This window comes from Falco rusticolus, chromosome 1 (assembly GCF_015220075.1).
Source record: "Falco rusticolus isolate bFalRus1 chromosome 1, bFalRus1.pri, whole genome shotgun sequence".
Lineage (NCBI taxonomy): Eukaryota > Metazoa > Chordata > Aves > Falconiformes > Falconidae > Falco > Falco rusticolus.
The window spans coordinates 120,886,154-120,906,948 of record NC_051187.1 but is presented as its reverse complement, the minus strand read 5'-3'; the positions used below and the strand labels follow the sequence as shown (position 1 = coordinate 120,906,948).

The 20,795-nt window shown below is 42.2% G+C and overlaps 1 long non-coding RNA gene across 1 annotated transcript; it reads right to left on the bottom strand.

Moving 5' to 3' along the window:
- Nucleotides 1-486: 486 nt before the first annotated feature.
- LOC119152669 lies at nt 487-19,786 on the bottom strand. Its single transcript, XR_005105845.1, has 2 exons — nt 19,270-19,786; nt 487-5,018 (listed from the first exon to the last, which is right to left on the bottom strand). It is a non-coding gene; the product is annotated as an uncharacterized LOC119152669 (long non-coding RNA).
- Nucleotides 19,787-20,795: the final 1,009 nt, after the last annotated feature.

Below are 20,795 nucleotides of genomic sequence, written 5' to 3'. Positions count from 1 at the left end.
TGCCTTCAGTCTCATGCAACTACTTAGGGTATTTCCTCTGTAGCTTGTAAAAGTAATCCCATGCTTTAGCATGTGCCCATACTGTGCCGATTTTATCTGTGGATATAAGCTCTGTTTTTAAGCCAATGGCCTTTAATGACATTAAAATGGCATTAATGCCACGTGCTGGCTCTTCAGCCCTTTACGCTTTGTTGTGTCCGGTGTGGAATTGCTCTGGGCAGCCTTCACTTCTCCCCTGGACCCAACATTTTTGCTCCTAACGATTTGGACTTACCCTGTCTGAACTTTGATATTCACCGTACATTTGTTTTAGGGGGGTGAAGTCCTTCAGTCCTGTGCAATACCAAGTGGAAAACACATAACGGGAGAATTGTGCCGGTAGTTACAAATGAAGCTTTCTTCAAGGCAGACTTTTTTTGTTGCAGGCTTTTTTGTTTGTTTATTTGGGGTTTTTTGGTTTGTTGGGTTTTTGGTTTTTTTTTTTTGGCGAACCTTGAAACTTGTTCATCCTTTTGCTGCCCCTAAGGAACATTACAAACACAACCTACAGCTGAGTGCTTGCTCCAAAAGCCGTTCTCTCCTCTGAATATCCCCCATCCATATCAGACTGACTGTGATCTTGTGGTACGTGCAGCCACTGTCTACTCTCTTCCCTCTGGCTCTCAGCTGTGCTAGAGCTGATAAATGCTGTTTCAGCTGAACCTGCACGGCCGCTGGAGACAGATGATGCGATTCATAACACTGTGTCGGAATAACACTCACCAAATATTCTTGGTGCTCTTCACACCATCTGGATGTCACTGTGGCGTTACTTCGCAGCACAAACGGGTTGAAATAGCCAGATGAGCTCACAAATACTCCACGTATTTGTGGAGCAGTGGCTCCGTGTGCAGGCCAGTGTGTAGCCCCAAACTGCATGCCCAGATGCAATTCAGTCACGGCAGTGATCGCTGCTCTCTACGTTGCTCATGGGCAGCATCCAAGAATCTGAAATCGAGTTATTACTCCATTATTTGGTTCTGGACCATTGTTTCTCTAATATGGGAACAGGCTGTAAGGAATTATATGATTACTGGGTTTTAGATGTAAATAAAACTGATGGGTGGGTGGTTTAGCAGCAGAAAAGAAGGCTTGTACGTACTTTCCTTACTACTGGAGAGCAGAGGAGCTGTGTTGGTCTCAGTAATGCTGCTCATTTAAATGGAAGTGGTGGGTTTGGTGGTGTCTGCCTGCTGAGTTTTCAAGGTATAATGCAGCTAGGTTTACATTTTTAAAAAATGGGAAGATATTTCCACATTTTACTGGATATTTTTCTTTATTAAATATTAATTCTCATACCCAACTAGCCCACCTAAGTTGCACCATAAGAGATAATTTCTTTGGCAGAAGAGCATGAGCTGCCCTGTCCCCATCTGGCTGGTTCATGGAGAGCCTGATGCTGAGAGCAGACAGGCCAAGAGTGGTGGGTGTCCTCTCTGGGTGCTCAGTGCTGCAAGGGTTGATGGGTGGACAGCCTGGGTGAGACATCTCCAGCTTAGAAGTGAAGGAGTCTGTCTCATACTGTGTGGGTGGCTGGCGTGGCGTCCCCAGCAAGCATTTTTTTTCTCCCCATCAAATCTGTTTGCAATCACAGGCTCCCTCAATTGTCCCTTCTTTGTGAGTTTTGGACCTAATGCTTATTTTGGATGTATTTTAATTAAGAGATGTCTCAATATAGAGGAGATAAGAACACTTTGTACTCGATGGTACCTTGACCATGGTGGGAGAGTGAGAGAGAGATGCGGTGAGGTGTCAATGATATTTAGGTTTGGTTTTCAGTCAACAGGGATTACATATACAGGTTTGCAGAAAGCACAATAAAAAAAAAATCTTTCTGGGGAATTATTATGAAATAATAAAACAATCAATTGAAAATGTTAATGGGAAAAAATAAAATTGCATCATACTATCATTATTTGACAGAGAAAAGTATAAAAGAGGTCATCCGTACCTCGCAAACTATTACAGAAATAGTGCTGTATTTTCTTTTCCCATCTATTGCCATCTGTGCCATTCCAGACTTACAGTAGATCAAAATCAAAACCAAAACCTGATTCTATGGAAGAAGGATGGGGTGTCTGTGAGGGAAAAAAAGACTTTCCTTTTTTTTCCCTGAGGTTGGGGTGCAGTCAGATCAGCATGGCATGACTCAGCGGTAGGAACGGACCTGCTGATATCCCGGCAGCCCTCGTTGTCACATTGCCGGGTTGACCTTAGATGGTCAAGGGATTGCCTTGGCCTGAGACTTGGAGGAATATCCTCCATTCCCACCGGCTCTGACTCACCTGGGATCAGGCCAGACTGGTTCTAAGGTGCGGACAGTTCTTCCCATGGGATCGGACAAGCAACATCATATTCATTTAATTTTGGCCATAGTTCAGACCTCTCATATCTCTCTATGCTGTCAAAACTCAATGATTCTTTCCCCAAAAGTCTCAAGGCTGTATTTTTGAACCTCTTTCCAAGCCTACTTTTACCGTCTGCTGCATTTATTCTCCTTTAGAAACAAATGACCTCTATCTTAAAAACTGTTGAGGAACCATTCTTATGCACAGCAATCGCTTCTTTTTTTTTGAAGCCACGTCCTACAGCAGCTAGGACTGGTCTTAGCTCTGTCTGCCTTGGCAAACGTAAGACTAAAAAGCTGAGCTATTGGTATTCCCCCTCTCAGCATGTTGCACATATGACTGCATCATATATAGTACATCCTACATCTCACATGTGCTAGGTTGTCCATTGCCAGTGAGTGCCATACCACAGCTCTCTGCAGGTCACAGATTTCTGCCTTTCCCTGATATTAGGGTGACAGTATTTGCTCGATGCAAACGGAAAATGCATCACTTCTCAGCATAGGTAGTAAGATGGAGCTTCTTTAAAATGGAGCGTTTCTGACAACAACCGCTTTATAATGGCCATGGAGTTCTCACTCGGGAGATTCAGTTGCCAGTTTGCAACCGTCTTTGTCATATTAGTAGCTATGGAGCCCAGCTAGTTTCATTCTTCGGCACTTTCTTGACAGTTTGGAAAGAATATCCCACTGTGCACGGAGAGACTTTGCACAGGTGCTGACACACAGCGAGTATCTTGTACCTACAAATCATTGAGGGCTTTGGTGCTGAGACTGTGACAACGTAGAGACGTAGAACTGGATTTATAATTAAAAAATCCTTTTTTTTTTTTTTTTTTTTCCAACCAGCATCACACGATAAACACTGAATAATAACTCTAGTACAATGATTTTTTAGTGGTATTGTTTCTCTTAGAAGGAAATTTTCTCCTGGGTAATCAGCACTCTGCTAGCATCTCTTTCTTCCTGTGATGCTGCGAACCCGCGTTTGTGCTACTGATGTCACTCCAGCAGGAATGGATGGTGTGCCCCAGATAACTGCACGTTTCCAAAGTCTGTTAGAAATGCAGAAAGTCTCACACTTTACATATCTGTGTCAAACTCTCGATAGCCATCAGCAGGCCATAGAAAGAAATTCAGAACCGATACCAGAAGGGGAAAAAAGCACTCTACAGGGAGTTTTACATTTAATGTGTTATTGCTTGCTTCAGTTGAAGTTCAGATAAAAGGGAATTCTCTCTTCTGCTATGTTGTGGTCTTCTTTCACTGCAGGGAAACTCTCCCTGCAATGTTTTATCTTCTGGTTTAAATAATTTTCCCATAAGATAGACTTATAATAAATTATACTCTGAACAGATGGATATTAATGTGACCGTCATTCCTGCAAGTCCATCCAAGAGCTGCTCTCAGCCTGGCAAGGCACCCTGAAAAAGCTCTGAGTGTTTATTTACTTACAGGGAAGGGATTTGGCCCTGAGATGATCCTTGAATGGACATTTTTCATCCACGTGGCAAAGCATCGTAGTGCCTTTGATAGGTTAGAAGAGAGATTTCCCACAATGTGGATATAACCCGGTCTGCCACTCTTGGCAAACAACATATTTATTAACAAAACACTGTTTTTCAGGATAACATCCAGCACTTTGACCTTTCCCCCTCTCTCTTTCACAGTAATTTTTCATCTGCTTTTCTTCTGGTCAAGCTGAAGATACTTTCATGGGTTTTCTACCACCACGTAACAACTAACCAGCACAGCCGAAATTGTAGTCAGTGCAGTTCTGGCCTTGGGGAATGTAAAGGCATCTTCTGGATAAATAAACCAAAAATAAAAGACAACTCACAAGAAGGCTCTAGAGGCAGCTGGAATCCAAAACTGCAGAGAAATGCAGAAGGGAGAGGCAGGGGACACACACTATGAAAATAGCCAGTAGCTTTTTTTACTCATACCACTCCTGTGCCTGATGTGAACTTCCCACAGATGGAAGCGTGTGATAAGCTGGCACCAAGGACAATTTTCTCTATAAAGCAGAAATCCAACAATTTTCACATACCACCAACTAAATCATGCCTATGGAGAGGTGTTGCAGGCAAGATTTTTTTTTTCTTTCTTTCTTCTTTCTTTGTTTTCTTTTTCTCCCTGGCCTCTCTCACACATGTGCACACACGCAGGCTGGCAGCTCAGTCCCTGGCTCAGAGACTGACCAGCCCCAGCTGCTCTTGGACACAGGCGCATCTCACAGCTTGGGATCCAGGCTTTGCCCTGGCCAAGAATTCCTTGGGGCTGACCATAAGCGTTGCTGACCCAAGTGGCAGGGTAAACCCAGAAATGTCTGGGAGCACATTAATCTTTTGCCAGGAGGGACGAGGAGGCCATGCCAAATGCCTATTGAATTACAGGCATGTGCCATCTTCTGTTGCGGTCCTGCTGCTGTTGAGTGGGCAGGACAAAGCCAGATCCAAAGAGGCAGTTGTCGTGGAGTCGGGCTGTGGATGTTCTGGCAGAGATGGCTGCAGTGACAGATGGAAGAGGGGGATGCATGTTTTCCAGATATACTCCGGTCTTTCTACAACTTTGCTTTTTCCATTTCTGAGCACTATCCGTTCATTTTCCACCTCGAGTCAGTCCAGGATTACTAAAAGATAAGAAATCTCTTCTGTTACAGCAGCTCCAGAAACAGAGCAGGGTTTCACAGGTAGGTATTAAACCTTGTTTTACACTGAAATGGCATGTCCTAAGTGAACCAGTCTGCAAATATTTTCTCCTGTGTGCATACAGGCCACTGACAATACCACTCTCTATCCTGCTGGAAAACTGCTCTGCCCTCCTCCCACAAGGGCAGAGAGGCTTGGGAAAGCCACATTGATTATATACATGGAAAAAAAAAAAGAAAAAAGTTTCTAGTACTGAAGCAATATTTTGGCCATGAAAACATTTCTGTATTAAGTTTACTTCTGGGTTATATCTTAGCTGTCACTAGATACATGAAATCATACTTTAGCTACTTCATATCCATCAGATCCTTTCCTGCATTTATTTTGTTGCTCTTCTAGATTCAAGTCTTTCCCCCCCTTTTTTTTTTTTCTTCTTTCACTTTCAATACACCACTCAAGAAATGCACTCATGGGTAAGGGAGGTCACTCTTTAAAGTGCATTATTATGTTTCATTTAGGACTATAGTAACATCTATGATCTCCATGAACTAGGAACTAAAAATAGTAAGTTTAATAACTAATAACTGTAGTGTATAATAATTCTGTTAAATTAACATAAATTATAAACTATAGATACAAATAGCTGCTAAAAAGCATATTTTTTCCTGTGTTACCATTAAAGGATTTTTGAAAAACCACATACAGCAAGAGAAAAATCCTGTAAGATGCTAATTATGCAAGGGTGTAATATTAAAATGTGATAGCAAAATTGGAAACACAGTTAGGTGAAAGAAAATGTAAAATAATATTTCAAAATTATCCTGTCGCTCTAATAATTTTTAATGTTGGTTTGTTTTTTGTTGTTTGTTTGTTTTGTTTTGTTTTTAAATCATACCTAATGCATGAAAATTTTCAAGAGAAAAGCAGTGCTCATAAAGGACAAGACCTAGGACAGGCAGCTGTAGCATTTGAGTCAACTTTATCATGTAGGGACCCAACTCTTTTTCCTTTCTCTTGTGAAGAAACATTTCTGATAGAAGAGAGACTGATTTATATGGAAACAGCCACAGAGTGGACACAAACCTGCTTCTTTTCCCACACACTTATTTCGTTATAATGAGTAGTTACTACATTCTGATGTTGGTGTAAGTAGCAATTTGAGTCTTGTGCTGTATAATTTGAGAATGTTATTAGAAGATGAAGAACAGAATTTGGAAAACATAACTGCTGGCAAGATTAATGCTGATCAACACTAATGTTAATTTTATATGCTTTGGCACTTCGTAGTCCTGAAAAATAGCACATACATTATTTAGTTACATACAAAAGCCATTTTGCCATGAGCGTAACTCTGGGATGAACTACATGCACAGCACCTCGGGAGAGCTCTGGAGAAAATTAAAATAGGGCCCAGTATACCAGATATAGATACCTTAGTCGATATCTATATCAGCAACACAAGCATGATTTTACTTAAAATAATGATTTGAAACAAACGCTTAAAAAAACCCCAACAAAACAGGAGGAAGTAATGTGACAACAAATTAATGGCAAAGAAGGGGAGGTGTATAGTATAATCAGTTCCCTCAAGGTGGACTGTATTAGCAATTCTTTATATGTGTGTGCATGTGCGTGTATGTATATATATATACACATCCTAATGCTTGCTTGCATATCAGAAAATATCAGTCAGAACCAAAACGATATTTCTCTGCTGAACTATACAAGCATCAGGCTGCATTCCTGAGGAACGCACACTGTCCTGATGTGCCTGGCCAGCGGATACACACTGACACCCTTCTTCGGCAAACTTCAGTCTTATTTCTCCTGGCAAAGCAGTGGCCGATGTGGCTTTAGAAAAGATTTTCAAATGTTCTGGTTTTACCCTTTCTAAGGGTCCTTCACGTTGCCTGGGCTCCCAGTGAACTCTGCAAAATGGGACTTTCTGTTGACCTTCTAGGAATATTTCCAAAGGACCTGATTTTCCAAAATACTGCACGGATAAGGAGTGAGATCCATGCTACATGATGGCTTATAGCTGTTACTCTGAGCAGGCATAAACAATTAACCAGCGGGACGGGAATGGGAGCTTGTGTCCCAGGTGGCACAGTTGCAGTTTGCCAGCCTGCAGCCTTCTTCCTGCTGGGACCTGTAGCTTTGCTTCCACCTCCTGAGGAGCTGCCTGCTTTGGCTTTGCACAGGCAACACCTCAGCACTGTCTAGCATCCAAACTGTGCAGCGTTTGTAAGGTGCTGAGCTGTCACGAAACAGTGTGTGGGGAGCTGATCCGGAAGATTTATGATGCATCTTTTGGTCTCTCTTTGGTCCATTTCCTTAATCATGGTGCTGATTACTAGGACAATTGTTTTTAGTTCTCGTTTCACTTCATTTTACTCTCCTTGGAAACCATAATGAACCTTTGGGGTTTTTTTCTTCCCCTCCAACCTTTAAATCAGCTGTTCTCCCCTAGGCAGCCAGGCCCAGAGAACACCTTGCAGGCATTGTTGTGTTAAAGGCACCTGAGTGTGAAGCAAAATAATTAAATAGGGCTGATTCGGCTTGGTTTTTGAAGAGGTGTGCTGATCTATCCATCCATGACAATTAGATGGCCTCCGAGTGTTGCCCAGCCACCTGCAAGGAGGGCAAGTGCATTCAGAAGATAGGCTTTAAAGTATTACCCAGCAGAAGGCTCATTTTCCTCCCAAGTATTGGTTTTGTTGTTTTCTGAGGAAGAAGGGGCTGGGGGCTGGCTGAAGGCCAGCCTTTGATGCCAGCTGGAGAAGGGGAGAGAAAGGTCTGACTCAAGAGCGCACTCCCAATTATTTACTTCTGCTTTTTCATTCCAGTTTGATCTTTTCTGAGGCCAGTGGGCATTTTTCAGGCTGTGTAAGCAGTTGGGGCATATCCACCATGCCTGGGAGATGCTGGGGGAGCTGCAGCAGAGCTGGTCAGGGCTGGTGCAGGATAACCTGCAGCTGAACTGCTGGAGGGCATCTTGGGGCTAGCAGATGGAGGATGACCACCATAACCAGCTGCCCCAGACCCCCTGCCCCCAGGTTTTTCCTCTTGGTCTCTCTCTGACATCTGCATCACCCATGACCGTCTGGTCCAAACTGGCTGGCATCTTCCTGCCATCATGGTGCTGAATGTGTCTCTTCACCAGACGTTTGGGTGCCACAAGCCTCCTGAGCACTGGGGATCCTGTGGAGGGGAGATGGGCCCCCTCCCCACATCCGCCTGCCACTAACATGAGTGTTTTGCTATGACCCTGCACCAAACTGCAAGCATAGTCCTCTCAGCATGGCAGGACCCAAGCACCTGGGGCTGCCAGCATAGCTGCAACTCTGCTGATAGGGACAAGGAGGCAATTAACCTGCAGCTAATTTTGCAACAAGGCTTCCACATCATCCCCTTGACACAAAAATCTGGAAAGTCTCGTATGTAGATAATGAAAGATGGTGGAAGAAAGGGCTACTAATAGGGCTAACTAACAAGTGGGGCTGAAAAAGAATGTTACGTGCTATAAATCAAATGAAACACAGCTTTTAAACAGCAACCATTAATTACATGCTTGAGTTGAACTGTGTATGCTAATCACCTGTGGGGCAAGTACAATTGCCTATCAGACTCTTACTGAATACAAACACAAGGTAAATTTGGCCTCAGGAATAAAAATAGATTTTTGGTGAAATTCCTGGTACGTGGAACCAAGTGTCAGCATCTAAAAAGGGACAAGGTGCCTACAATGTCCAGTGGGCAGAATTTAATCTCTTTAAGTCTCAACCCAAGAGGTATGTGTATACAGATGAGGATGGATTAGGTACACAGGGACAGTACAATTATATAGTCATAGTTTTATCTACATGTATAGTATATTTGCAAATACGTGTGTATATATATCTACACATATAATAATTTCTATTATAATACACCCAAACCAGTAGTTAATTCACCAGTGTTTTACTGTGCAGCCTTGGTATGAATCTTCTGCCCTCCCACTAAAGCCCCCCAGTTCAGTGGGCAGGCAGAGCGCACCCCTGCAGTCGGACTGGCCTGGAAGGGACCCCATATCCCACCAGAACACCAAAAAGCTGGTCAGCGCAGCTTCATTTGGTGATTAACCCAGTCACAAGGACTTCCTCAGTGTCTTGGGACCGTCATCTGGCCAGGACCTGAAGGGTGCCAGCACTGGTGAGGGTAGGTGGGTGCCCTGTGCCTCCCTGTATCAGTGGCTGGTGCAGGGGGTTGGAGTGGCCACCCCCCTGCATCCCTCCCAACCACAAGTTATCCTCTGGTAGCACCACCAAGGGTGAAATGCTGAGCTGGCACAGAGCTAAGAGAAGTTTATGATAAAGTACCCCCTTACTGGTGACCCTTGACTGTAGAATTTACTTTTTCCCCCCCTCTCCCTTTTGAGCCCGTGTAGGAAATTCGGGGAGAGTGCATAACAGCTCAGTTGGGTAATTAATAAAACTTTTCTATATGTCCCCTGATGAATGAGCTCTTGTTGATTTGAGGATTTTCATGAGGTAGATGTCGACTTTGCTTTACCCAGCCCGTGCAGAGTGTGGTGTGTGTGTACCTCACCAGTCAATCCCTTGCTTGCTGTGCAAGAGGAGGAGAAAGACTGGGCCGCGCTTCCCCAAAGTGTTTCGGTTTCATTCCCCACCTCAGTTCAGCCACTAATAAATGTGTCAGGACCTGGGGGTACACAAGGTGCACACCAGCAAGAATACATCTTCAGGCAGGCAGTTGCCCACAGTACTTCAAGCAGTGTTTTTACCCTGTTTACTCAGGAGTCAAAGAAATTTGCTAAGTTTGCTTATTTGTTCCAAATCACAAATATCAGTCAAGACTGAAAGCACTGTATACAGATTATATACACTAGTCAGCTATTCAAAGATATAACGAGTGGAGAATTTTCCCCGAGGAATTCCTAGGCTATAAAGATAGAATAAGCATCTCTCAGTATATAGGTGTAGTACTGTCCTGTCCCAAAGGAGAAGCAGCTCAGATAGCAGATGCCACAGAACCTGGCTCAACAGTTTTATTCATTAAACTTTGCAGAGATACTACTCTTTGTCCTGTGGATAAAAATAATATAGCATTAAGTATGGAAAATGATGATCCTAGGTTGAATTATTTGGGGCTTTTTGTGACTTTTATTAATTTTTAGTTATTATTTCTCTCCTTTTAACACTTTGGGACGGAATTGTCACAAGAAGTTCTCATTTGTCATGATGAGATGCCTCTTACGTCTCTCATTTTCACTGGATGTTTTCAACAAAATCAAGCTCTTTCTGAAGTTTCTAAGCCTTGGAATTCCCATTGATATTCACCATTTGCCAACAGCTGAGGAAAAAAAAAGATGGCATGAAATTCTTCCCATTCTCCCTATATTTGGAAGTTGCTGGGTAATTTTTAACTCTGCAGCAACAGTTGCCGAAAGATCATATGCTGATGTTTCGTTCCTCCAAACGACATGGACCTGAAGTCTCAAATATTTAGCACCTTCTTTTTCCAAGAGTCAATCTTTCAAAGAGCTATTCTTCCTATTTTCTGCACCCTCTTCTCCCCATTAATTTAAGAGGAGAAAACCCCAAACAAAATCAAAGAAAACAACTTGACCTATTGGCACAGAACATTTTCTGGGGAGGTGCTGCTGAATTTGACCAGTGGATGGGTATGAGGAATCTTAAAGGGTGCTCAGAGGGCTCTGTGTATTTGGCACCTTTGCAGTTCTACTGACAAAAGTAAAATGTCTTTGGGTTTACACTGTTTAATTCAGCCTTGCCCTGTGACTAAATGATCACAGAGCCATCCAGTGGGCCATAATGGAACACTTCTTGCAGCTGGATCAGAACAAAAAATATGGAAAACTCTCTGGGACTGCACACCTGCTTAGCTATACCCCAACTTTTGTTGTCAAAATCCTTCCTAGGCACTCCAGACCATGCCTTGGCGCATTGCTCCTCTTCCGAAAAATGAATAGTTTGAGAGGGTCAGAAACAATTGAGCTAAAAAGTGACAAATTCTAACAATCTAGGAAAATACAAATAATGCAATTTCTGAAATGTTGCCTTTCATTTGAAAAGATTCCTTCTTTATGTGTGTCAAGTAAGTGCTCCAAACTCCACAAATTCTAAAGTGATTTAACTGAAGTTAAACTACTGTCAGTTTCTGAGAGGTAATCTTCAAACAGTAACAGTGTTGAAAGAGGCATCTGGTATATTTGGCAGGAATTAAGCAGTTAATGTTTTATGAGCTTGCAGTTAATGATATACACACTATTAGTGCTTCTGCCTGTGCTCTCATAAGATTTTCAATATATTACCCTAGAAATGTTGTCCGATTCAGTACTGTGAAGTTAACTCTGTTAATTCAAGTGCCAGCACACTTAACTAAATGTTCTTTCATTATATATTTAAGTTTTAATGATAAACTGATGGGGGAAGGTAGGGAAGGGCTGAGAAAGGAGACTTCAGAAGTTGGTGGAATGTTTCCTCTGTTCCCTCTGCTTTGTGGCACCTTCCCTCGACAGAAGGGACAGTATGAACATAAATAAGCATCAGCTGAGCCTAAACTTTTTCTTCAGATGGGGCTGTAGGCATGTCCCTGAGAAGATGTCCACCGTTCTGTGCTCCAGTGACGGATCAGATTCAGAAATGCTTCTGCAAGCAGCGGCTGTGAAGGAAGATCAACAGTATGAGGTCTATTACCATTTTCTTGATTGTAAATGCAAAACTTCCTTTGTCATTGGTGGGACAGCTGCAAAATGCACAGATAATCCTACAGATGTTCCAATAAAGTTAATCAGGAACAGAGGGCAAGAGAAAAAGATGACCACAGCCAAATTTCTTTGCTCTTAGGTTGTTTTTTTTTTTTTTTGTGTTTGGTTCCACTCCCCGTAAAGCTAATCCTCTTGTAAGGTTCATGTTAGAGTTTTATTTGTGGACACTAACTGTAAGTGCACCCAGAAGTCTGGATTCTGATTGAATCATTTTGGGAAAGTCTTGGTGGAATATGTGAATACATTTTGCCCAAATGTTTTCTATCCCTACAGGATGGATGGAAATTCAAATCTAAATTTACATGCTGAATCAAACTGCAGATCAGAATGAATGACTGATGAGATCCTGTACTTACAGAGCTATTTATTCAGCCATCAAAAGCATGGTATCCAAAATTAACTATGCCACTATAATCTCCAGAATGCTTGATAGGACAGTAGGAGTCCTGGGAGTTATTTCTCTTGCTGAATCACACAGACAACTCCCACCTTCTGCAAATTTATGTTTCTCACATGCTATGGCTCTGTTTTGTCTGTAGTTAGACAAAGTGTACCTCACTCTGTATTTAAACCCTGACACAAAGGAGGACTAGAGAGTGTGCTCAAAATGAACATTTGCTGATACGTTATCTGTCACAACACTCTCAAAACTAGCTGGCTGCACCAAGGCTTTTACCACCCCAGACCAGGTTAACTTCAATAAGTAGACCCCGCACCTCACCCCAGCACAGCCACCAACCCCCCACAAGGTTTCAACAGTCCATCTACTGTCCGTGCTGTTTCTTCATACCCTTCAGGCCACTCCACCCTGCTTCTTGCCTCTGCTGCATCCTTCTCCTTGTCTCTCCTACCTCCAGGGCACTCTCTCTCCTCCCTCTGCTTCTTCCAGGTCTCTCTTCATCCCATGCTCCTCTTCCATACAATCCCTAGAGCTATTTAACTACTTAGCAGGAACCAGCCACAGCTGCACCTTATCCACATCAGCCAACCCACCGCCCCTGAAGCCAACCCATAGCTGTATATTATCAATGTTAATCAACCTGCTTTCATTCCTCTACAGTTATCCTTGAAGGAGCCTACCGATATAAGAACCTAGCAGGTACAGTAAGGAATGTGAGCCCTTTCCTGAAACCTTTGAAATGGTAAAGTCTTTCTGCAGTTGGTCTAGCAGCACATCTGAAACCCAGGGAGTGCAGAAGTCATCATTTGCTTGACTCCGGAGAGGTTCCGATTAAGACCTGAGAGAGGGAATGGCACCCTTTAGCAGGTATTGGGGATGTATATGGGATTTCTTTTTGGCCTCGAGTCACAGACATCTTCATACAGACTCTTCTGATTTTCTATGCTCTTAAGCTGGCTGTACGCCCAGCGATAGGCAAGCTGAGGACAGGGGAACTACAGTGTCCCCATCCTTCAAGCACATTTCAAAGATGCTGGAATATTTATGTTCCCTATTATGAACGTGTGTTAAATTTAGTGGAGAAGCAAGCACAAACTGCAGGGAGCATTATGTGTTGTTATTATTTTATAAAACACGGTGGCTAATGATTTCCTGTGAGCAAACATGACAGCTTCTTAATCTTCTGGGTTGCATCATAGCTAATGTTCCTGTGCTTGGTGCTTTTCATTGCGCCATTCGCTGCTTGGTAATTAGTGCCTGCTCCTCCGAGGTGCTGGGCAACCACAGCTCCCATTTCCTTCGATGGAAATTCAGGGCATTAAGCACCTCGCAGAACCATGCTGTTCCACCATATGCCTGTTACGACACCGATGCAGAGTGCCACTTTGAGGGCAAAACAAACAAACGGCGGTATAATAAATCATTAATAACTCAATAGGACACAACTGTTCTTGTGAGGAGCTCATATTTGTGCTGTGAAACCCACCCGGAGGGGCTCTTACGTTGCTGGCAGGGCTGTCAGCCAGGACGCTCTGAGAAGCTTTGTGCAGCAGGGTGCTGGATGCCCCGGCTGGGTGTCAGCACACTGAGCTATTAAAGTCAAGATGCATCCTGGAGCCAAGATCGGTGCTGCTGCCACCTCCCAACCCAGACAGGGGCTTCAGCACTGGGTTTGTGGCTTTGTTCTTGCTGAGCCCACCAGGCAAGGCCGGTCCTTGAAATCAGTCGGCAATGAGGAGGGAAGCCTAGAGGCAGCTGCACAAAGCTGCTTGTGAGCACATTAGCGAGCCAGAACGTATCTGCACGCATACATTTCTCCTTGGTCTGCAGACAGCGGAGTAATTGTCTCACACTTAATTGTGTGATACACATGGCTAACAAGTAATACTCTATTTAAAGAAACAGGCAATCCTCCTTACCAGAAGCTGTTGTAACACTGTGAGCAAATATCAAAAGGGAGACATTTTTTCTTTCTTTTCCTTTCCCTTTTATTCTGGTATAATCAGAAGCACTGCAGATTCAGGCATCTATAAAAGTATGCCTCCAAAAGGAATTTTTTTTTTTTTTTTTTTGTGTGTGTGTGTGAAATGAACGTGTGGTTTTTATTATGCGTGGCAGGTATGGTTGGAATCCAAGTGTGAAAATTGTATTTTACACTACAGACCCTTGGGTAATGAATTAAATGGTAACACCAACATATGTACCATCCAAAAATGCCACGATATGAAGGGGCTTTCAAGAAAGGTAAGTAAACGAACCATAGGAGGAAAGAAGGTAAGGTTTTTTTTCTGTTTGTACCTCTGTTATTTAGTGATATTTACATCCTTTTTTCTATCAAGGAAGGAGGTGCTTGTTTTAGAATACTGGCCTGGCTCATCTACACAGCATCCTCAGACTCTGCCTCTTCGATCGTCCAGCTCTAGCATCCCCTGGCTGCATCACAGAAACCACAATGTGGAAGAGGGGAAAAAAGTAGTCTTGGGACTCATCCTGGAATAGAATCAGGATCAAAGAAGGGTATCTAGGCCATGAAATCAATATTTAGGAAGTTTTTCTGAGTGGTTGTGCATCTGTTTTATCCCAGCACTTCAGCAAAGTTTGGTCTGTTTGGGTTTTTTTCTTTCTTGCTTGGAAAAGTTGTTGGTTTTGAGCTGGTTCAGTTTTAGGGTGACCCCAAAAAGAAACCTTATTTTCAGTGAACGAGCGACCACTGCACAAGCACATGAAATTTCCTTTCAAAGCCTTCCACTGACCAGTCTCTTGCAGAACAGTTTTCTGACATCGTAAAAGCAGGAAAATCATCACATTCAAAATACCTAATGGTAAGTGTTAGCGACAAGCCCAACTGAGCACACACGCTTTGCCGTTTCCAGGTGTTTGTAAGCTTGCAACAGCGATTTGCATTTTTGAGAGTGGCTTTTTCATTGGCGAATTTAATTTCCACAAATGCAGCCTGGAGCAGTCTGGGCTTATCTTGGACCTGCTGCTGCTGGGAGTTCAGAGCTTTATCCTGAAACACCACTAACCCCACAGCTGTTGGTGCCTGGTAGCTGGAGCAGGGTACCAGAGGGCACTGCTTTCAGTAAAGCATCCTCACGGTCGTTAAGGTATGATTGACAGCATGTGGCTGTCTTCCTTGTGTCCACCTACCAAAGTAAAAATGTCCTCTCCCCTCTCTTGCCTGTAAGTGGACTGCAGATGGTTATAACGGCAGCGTTACAACAGCATATATGCGTACGTCCCTCAGTTTCTATGCTGGCTGTGGTGGCATGAGTTGGTGCTGTCCCAAAGTGCCACTTTGATCTTAATCATCAATATCCTTCAGCAGAAAAGCAAAAATTTAGCACTAAGGTCATACAATAAGTCATTGAATACAGAAAATTTCAACAGTGCTTTTCAGGTTGTTTTGCACTCCAGCATTGGAGACTGTGAAGAGGGAAAGAAGCAAATAAAATTATGCTTTCTAAATTGTATTTTTCCACATTAGTAAGTGCGTTAGCTTTAGGAATTGAGTAAATATACAGCAGATAAGGGATAAGTGAGACCTGAGACCACACTGTGAGGTATTAGACTTGAGGCTTAATATGTAAATTAGAGAATTACCAGCTGAATCTTCCACTTTTCCTCTTGTTCCCATAATCTCCTGTCTCAGGCTGTTACCAAGGAGAGGTGAATGAACCAGGATTTCCCATCATAACTATTTGCCCCCTTTTATTCGCTTACTTTGCAGGGAGCTCTGAAATAAATCTTCGATTGAATTTAATATGGTAGGGCCAGTTATAAAAATTTGTGGGCAATCTTAACTTCACCAGCAAGCAGTGTGCATTCTTAGCTTTGCCCTTAATGGGAGCTTTTGGATTCTCTCGGGATAAAAACAGCAATGGACTTCCCAATCATGTCTGCCCTTACAGGAGTATTAAGAATATATCACATGCCTAACACTTATTAACCATACAGTGCCTTTTATCCAGAAAGCTCAAAGAGATTTTCTTCTTTTTCCCTCCAGAAAACATAAGGAAGTTGTCAGAATGTATGGAAATGCGCAGAGAAAATCCTAGCTGACATTCAAGTTTAATATTTCTCTTCAAATATATGTTTTTTATCTGTGTTCACAGTGGAACACCAGTATCTAATTTGATATGTGTATGTTTGGTACTCTCCATACTAAAGCAATAATAAAATTATATCTATTTTATAGATACATTTATAGATATATATAAGTATTATGTTATATGATACTACTTATATTGATTAGATCTATATAACGGCTTACAGCTTACACTGGTCTTCTTTATCATTCAGAGAAGTTGGGTAAATAAGCCAGCACAGAGCTTCATGCTGTAATGACTAGGTCATTTCCAATACCGATCCCAAAACGCAGAGCTGAGCCCCACAGTTTCATCCAGACCTTGACTACTATGTTTTCAAAACCTGGCTGGTGTTTTTTATCTGAGGATAACCCTTCAACAGCGTCATTGTCTGTACACGCTGAACAGCTAGAGCATGTACTGTTCAAAGCAAGGGGCTCTCGGCACGCTCTGGCGCTTGAATCCCTGATGTTGACTGCGGGAGCTGTAAAGGAACTCATCCAAAATATACATTAATGTAAAATTGGTCATTACTTATGTGTGGTCATGAAAAGACTGATTTCATTACATAGAGAAAATAGCTCCCTGATTTTAGCTGTTTATTATTCTTTTCAATTTTGAAACAATGAGCACAAGTTTTTGTCTGATTGCCATCGTATTTTCTGCCAGATATACTTATTTTGACTCCAAAGCAGACGTGAGTCTGACTTCCAGACATGTCTTGGTCTTGATTTTTACTGTTAGCATTGGTCTCATTTGTATTTCTATTCAAATCCAAAGGGTAATTTTAATTATATATTGCAATAAATGATAATAAGGGATTTAAAAAAAAAAAAAGTGTTCAACATTAGCTGAAAGGACATTGTCAAATGTTAGTCTTGATTGTAAAGCCAGAATTTTTAATTTTCGCTCTGTGTTTTCAGTTTTCTCTTTAAGAGATTAGAGCACTTGGCACTATTTTAAAGTAATTATTTTATTTCTACTTTCCAGGGCAATAGCTACGCTTCAATAGGTTCTCTTTCAAATTATTTTCAAATGATTTACCAATTACAGCAAAATATTGCACGATATTTAATCAGAAACAGGGACGTTTTTTAAAAAAATATTTCATTCTCAGAAACCCCAATACTTGCAATTACACAAAAATTGACTCAGAAAGCTGTGGCAGTATTTTATGCAAAATAAAGAACAGGAGTCTGCTATTTCTTTTTTTTTTTCTTTCTTTTTTTTTGGTGGTGGTGGTGTGGGGTTTTTTTGAAAAATAAATCCCTGGATTTCTGCCTGGACGCTGTGTTTCCTGTGAAGCATCCTCATCTGCCCTCTCATTTGGAAGATCAGTTCAACACAGAAGAGGTGATGTGGCACAAGGACCTCAACACAAATAGCCCTAAAAGTTTCTGGTGACATCTCTGCGTCCAAGTCAGGTACGCGTCTGTGTGTCTAAAACTGTGGGAGGGAAAAAGAAAGGGAAGCATTTCTTTTACACAAAAAAGCTGATGCTTTCTCTGGAAAACATTCTCATGAAAATATTCATTTTGTCAAGTGGCCAATTTTCTGTCAAAACGGTTTGGATCCAATGTCTTTGATTAGCCCTGGTGCTAATGAATGTCCAGTTCGGTAATTGGTGTAATGCGAGACAGAGCACAATCTGAGTCCTAGCTTGAGTTTGCAGTGCTGAGGGGATGTGGTTTCTTTTTGTCAATTCATAATGTAAATTCAACAAAACTATTGATATGAAGAAGGCTGCAGATTGAAGCTTTAATTTGAAAATTGAACGGTTTTGATCTGAAAATCATTTAGAGTCAATAAGGTGTTATTTTTACAACTATTTTCTAGAAATGATCAAGTCTCAATATTTAGAACTTTTTAAAATATTCTCTTATGACCATGCACAAACAATTACTTGGAGTAAGGTGATGTGGGAGTGATTTCTCCAAAACTGTGGGTCTGAGCTTGAGCCAGAGGTGTTAGAACTGGAGGACCTGACAGTGCAACCAAACTCCATAGATTTCCTAGGACAGTATTTACTAAGGTCTAAGGAGATTGTTACCTGGTAACATCAACAGACCCCCTAGACGTTCCCTGCAAAAATCTTTTTCCCTCATGTGTCAGCATGAGTAAGATAGGGAAGCCAAGAGAAACCCAAGAACTAAGGACCACCCTGACTGTATATCATTACAGGAGCAGAGTAGAGCAAGAAGCGGTTTGATGGCTTTATCGTCATTTTTCTTGAGCTGCTTGCTTTCGGGTGTCTCCAGGGAGGTCAGCTCCTCATCACCACCACCCCAGCTCTGGTTGTTGCACTGCCCTCTACGGTTCCTCATTCTCCTGCTCTTCTTCCTCTACTGGGACATTTTCAGACCAGGAGCTCCATGGGTGGAGCAGAGAAGGGACATGTCCCTGGCACTACCTCTCCTTGGCCTGACCTTCATCCACTTCCATCTCCCCAGCCCACCTCGCTGGATACCATTTGCACTCGCCATGGTGCAAGGAAGATCTTGGCTCTGGGCAGAGAGGTGGGGTCTTTCTTTGATGGCACTGACGTTCAGAAGTCCAGCCCTTAGCTCTGTGGCATCTCGTAAACTGTACGGATCTTGTCTCCTGTTGCCTTTATTTGATCTGTCCCCTCATTTCTTTATATGGTTGCTCTCTATTGAAATTCCCAACCCTTGCTTCTGACCTGCTTATGAGCCATTAACCCCCCCTTTTTTTTTTCCCCCTTCCAAGTCTGGAGGAAAATTCTGCTTCCATAACAATTTGTTCAGGTTTGGTGTTTCATTTTGGGTAGTTTCCCTGTCTCTTCCAATCGCTGTTGATTTTCCCAGTGTCTCTGTTCTCCTGCTGTTTATTCCACTGCTCCCACTGCATATGCTCACGGCAAATACATAAAAGAAATGATGCTGTAGAAACAGGTTTCCTAAAAATAAAAACAGAAGCTAATCCATTTTACTCACCTGCTCTCTGATCAGCTGGCTCAAGGTGGCCGCTTCTGAATAATACAACGCGGAGAGCCTGCTTCTTGCTAGTTCCCCATATTAAGACCCGATGCATTATTGCTCATTAATGAGTTATCTCCTTATCTAAGAAGCAAGAAAGCATGTCGTTTCCTTCATTAATAATATTGGGTGAGATGTATCACATTTAAAGTAATTTTGCTGACTTCATCCCGTATTTTAAATCTACACTTTCAGAGCTTGCAGCTGACCTGGCCATTAAGCTCTGCTAATATTTGTTTTTCATGTTATGTTGAGGGAGGAGGGATTGAGGGCATAGAGGGGACATATACGGGGCAATCTCTCTTTTTTTCAATATTGCCACCAAAACTTGACAAAAAGTTTTGCAGAAAGAATGAAGATGTGAAATGAGCAGGTTTTCTCCCCACTTCTGCCAAAAAAACACGCCCCCCCATAATTTCTGAGAATCCTGGGTTTAGATGTCACCAACCCCACTGATAAAAGGACAGAGATAACTTTTGTTTCTCCCTAGCTCCCTTTCCCGTGTGTTTCAGTGGGCTTGTGGGACCCTCTGTGACCTCCCAGGCAAGCTGTTTGCCACGTGTGTGAGGACAGCTTTGCAGGGTGAGTGTTCCACCAGCCCAACTACCTGATCCAGGGACCAGGAGCTTGTGCAAGCGTCATTGTTTGCTGAGAGAGGAGGTGGGAGAGCGTGGTGTCCAAAATCTGTGGATTTGGAGGTATTTTACCTCGCACTGGTAACATGTGACAAGTTAAGCCAGTGACTCTGGGTATCTTCTCAAAAGTCATTGTGAAATTATGTCACTGCTTACAGTAGCTTCTTTTTTTCTCCATCACAAAATCCAAGCTTTATTGAAAGACCCCAGTTTTGCAAACAAGGGATGCTATTTTAAGACGTGTTGGTGAGTCTGCATTGTGTTCAAACAGCTGCTTGATGATTTAGCTTGTAGTCATCCACTGAACAAACTAACATTGTGCAAATCATTGTTATCTGATTACCTTCACAGCTTATTTGCGTGATAATTTGGGAATCATTTAAATACGGTAGCCATTTAATCAACAATCATATATAACATGAATATGATGTTTTCTAATTTTGTTTTCATGTACAACTCAGATGCAATGTCTCTGATGAATGTGAAGATTAATTATACGTTAATTAATAGCTATTTATAAAAAAGGTCATCAAATTAGTTTCTGTGACCTCATTACCATGTTACATGCAATTTAATTAACTAATACAAAGGCTCTTTCAAATGCCTAATATAATTTTAAAGTGACAAATCCTCCATACTGGTACATAGGACATTTCCTAGACTGTTGCTACTCTAGCAAATGGATGTAGGCAGATTAAGAGCACTTACTCACCCCCCCACGCCCCCCCATACTATTCTCCTTAGGGTGGTAACAGAAAGTAACGTACAGCTGCACAATGATTCAGATTCTGACTCTTCAGGCATATTCCTCTGAAAAAGTAAAATAAACTCCACTTTTTTTTTTTTTTC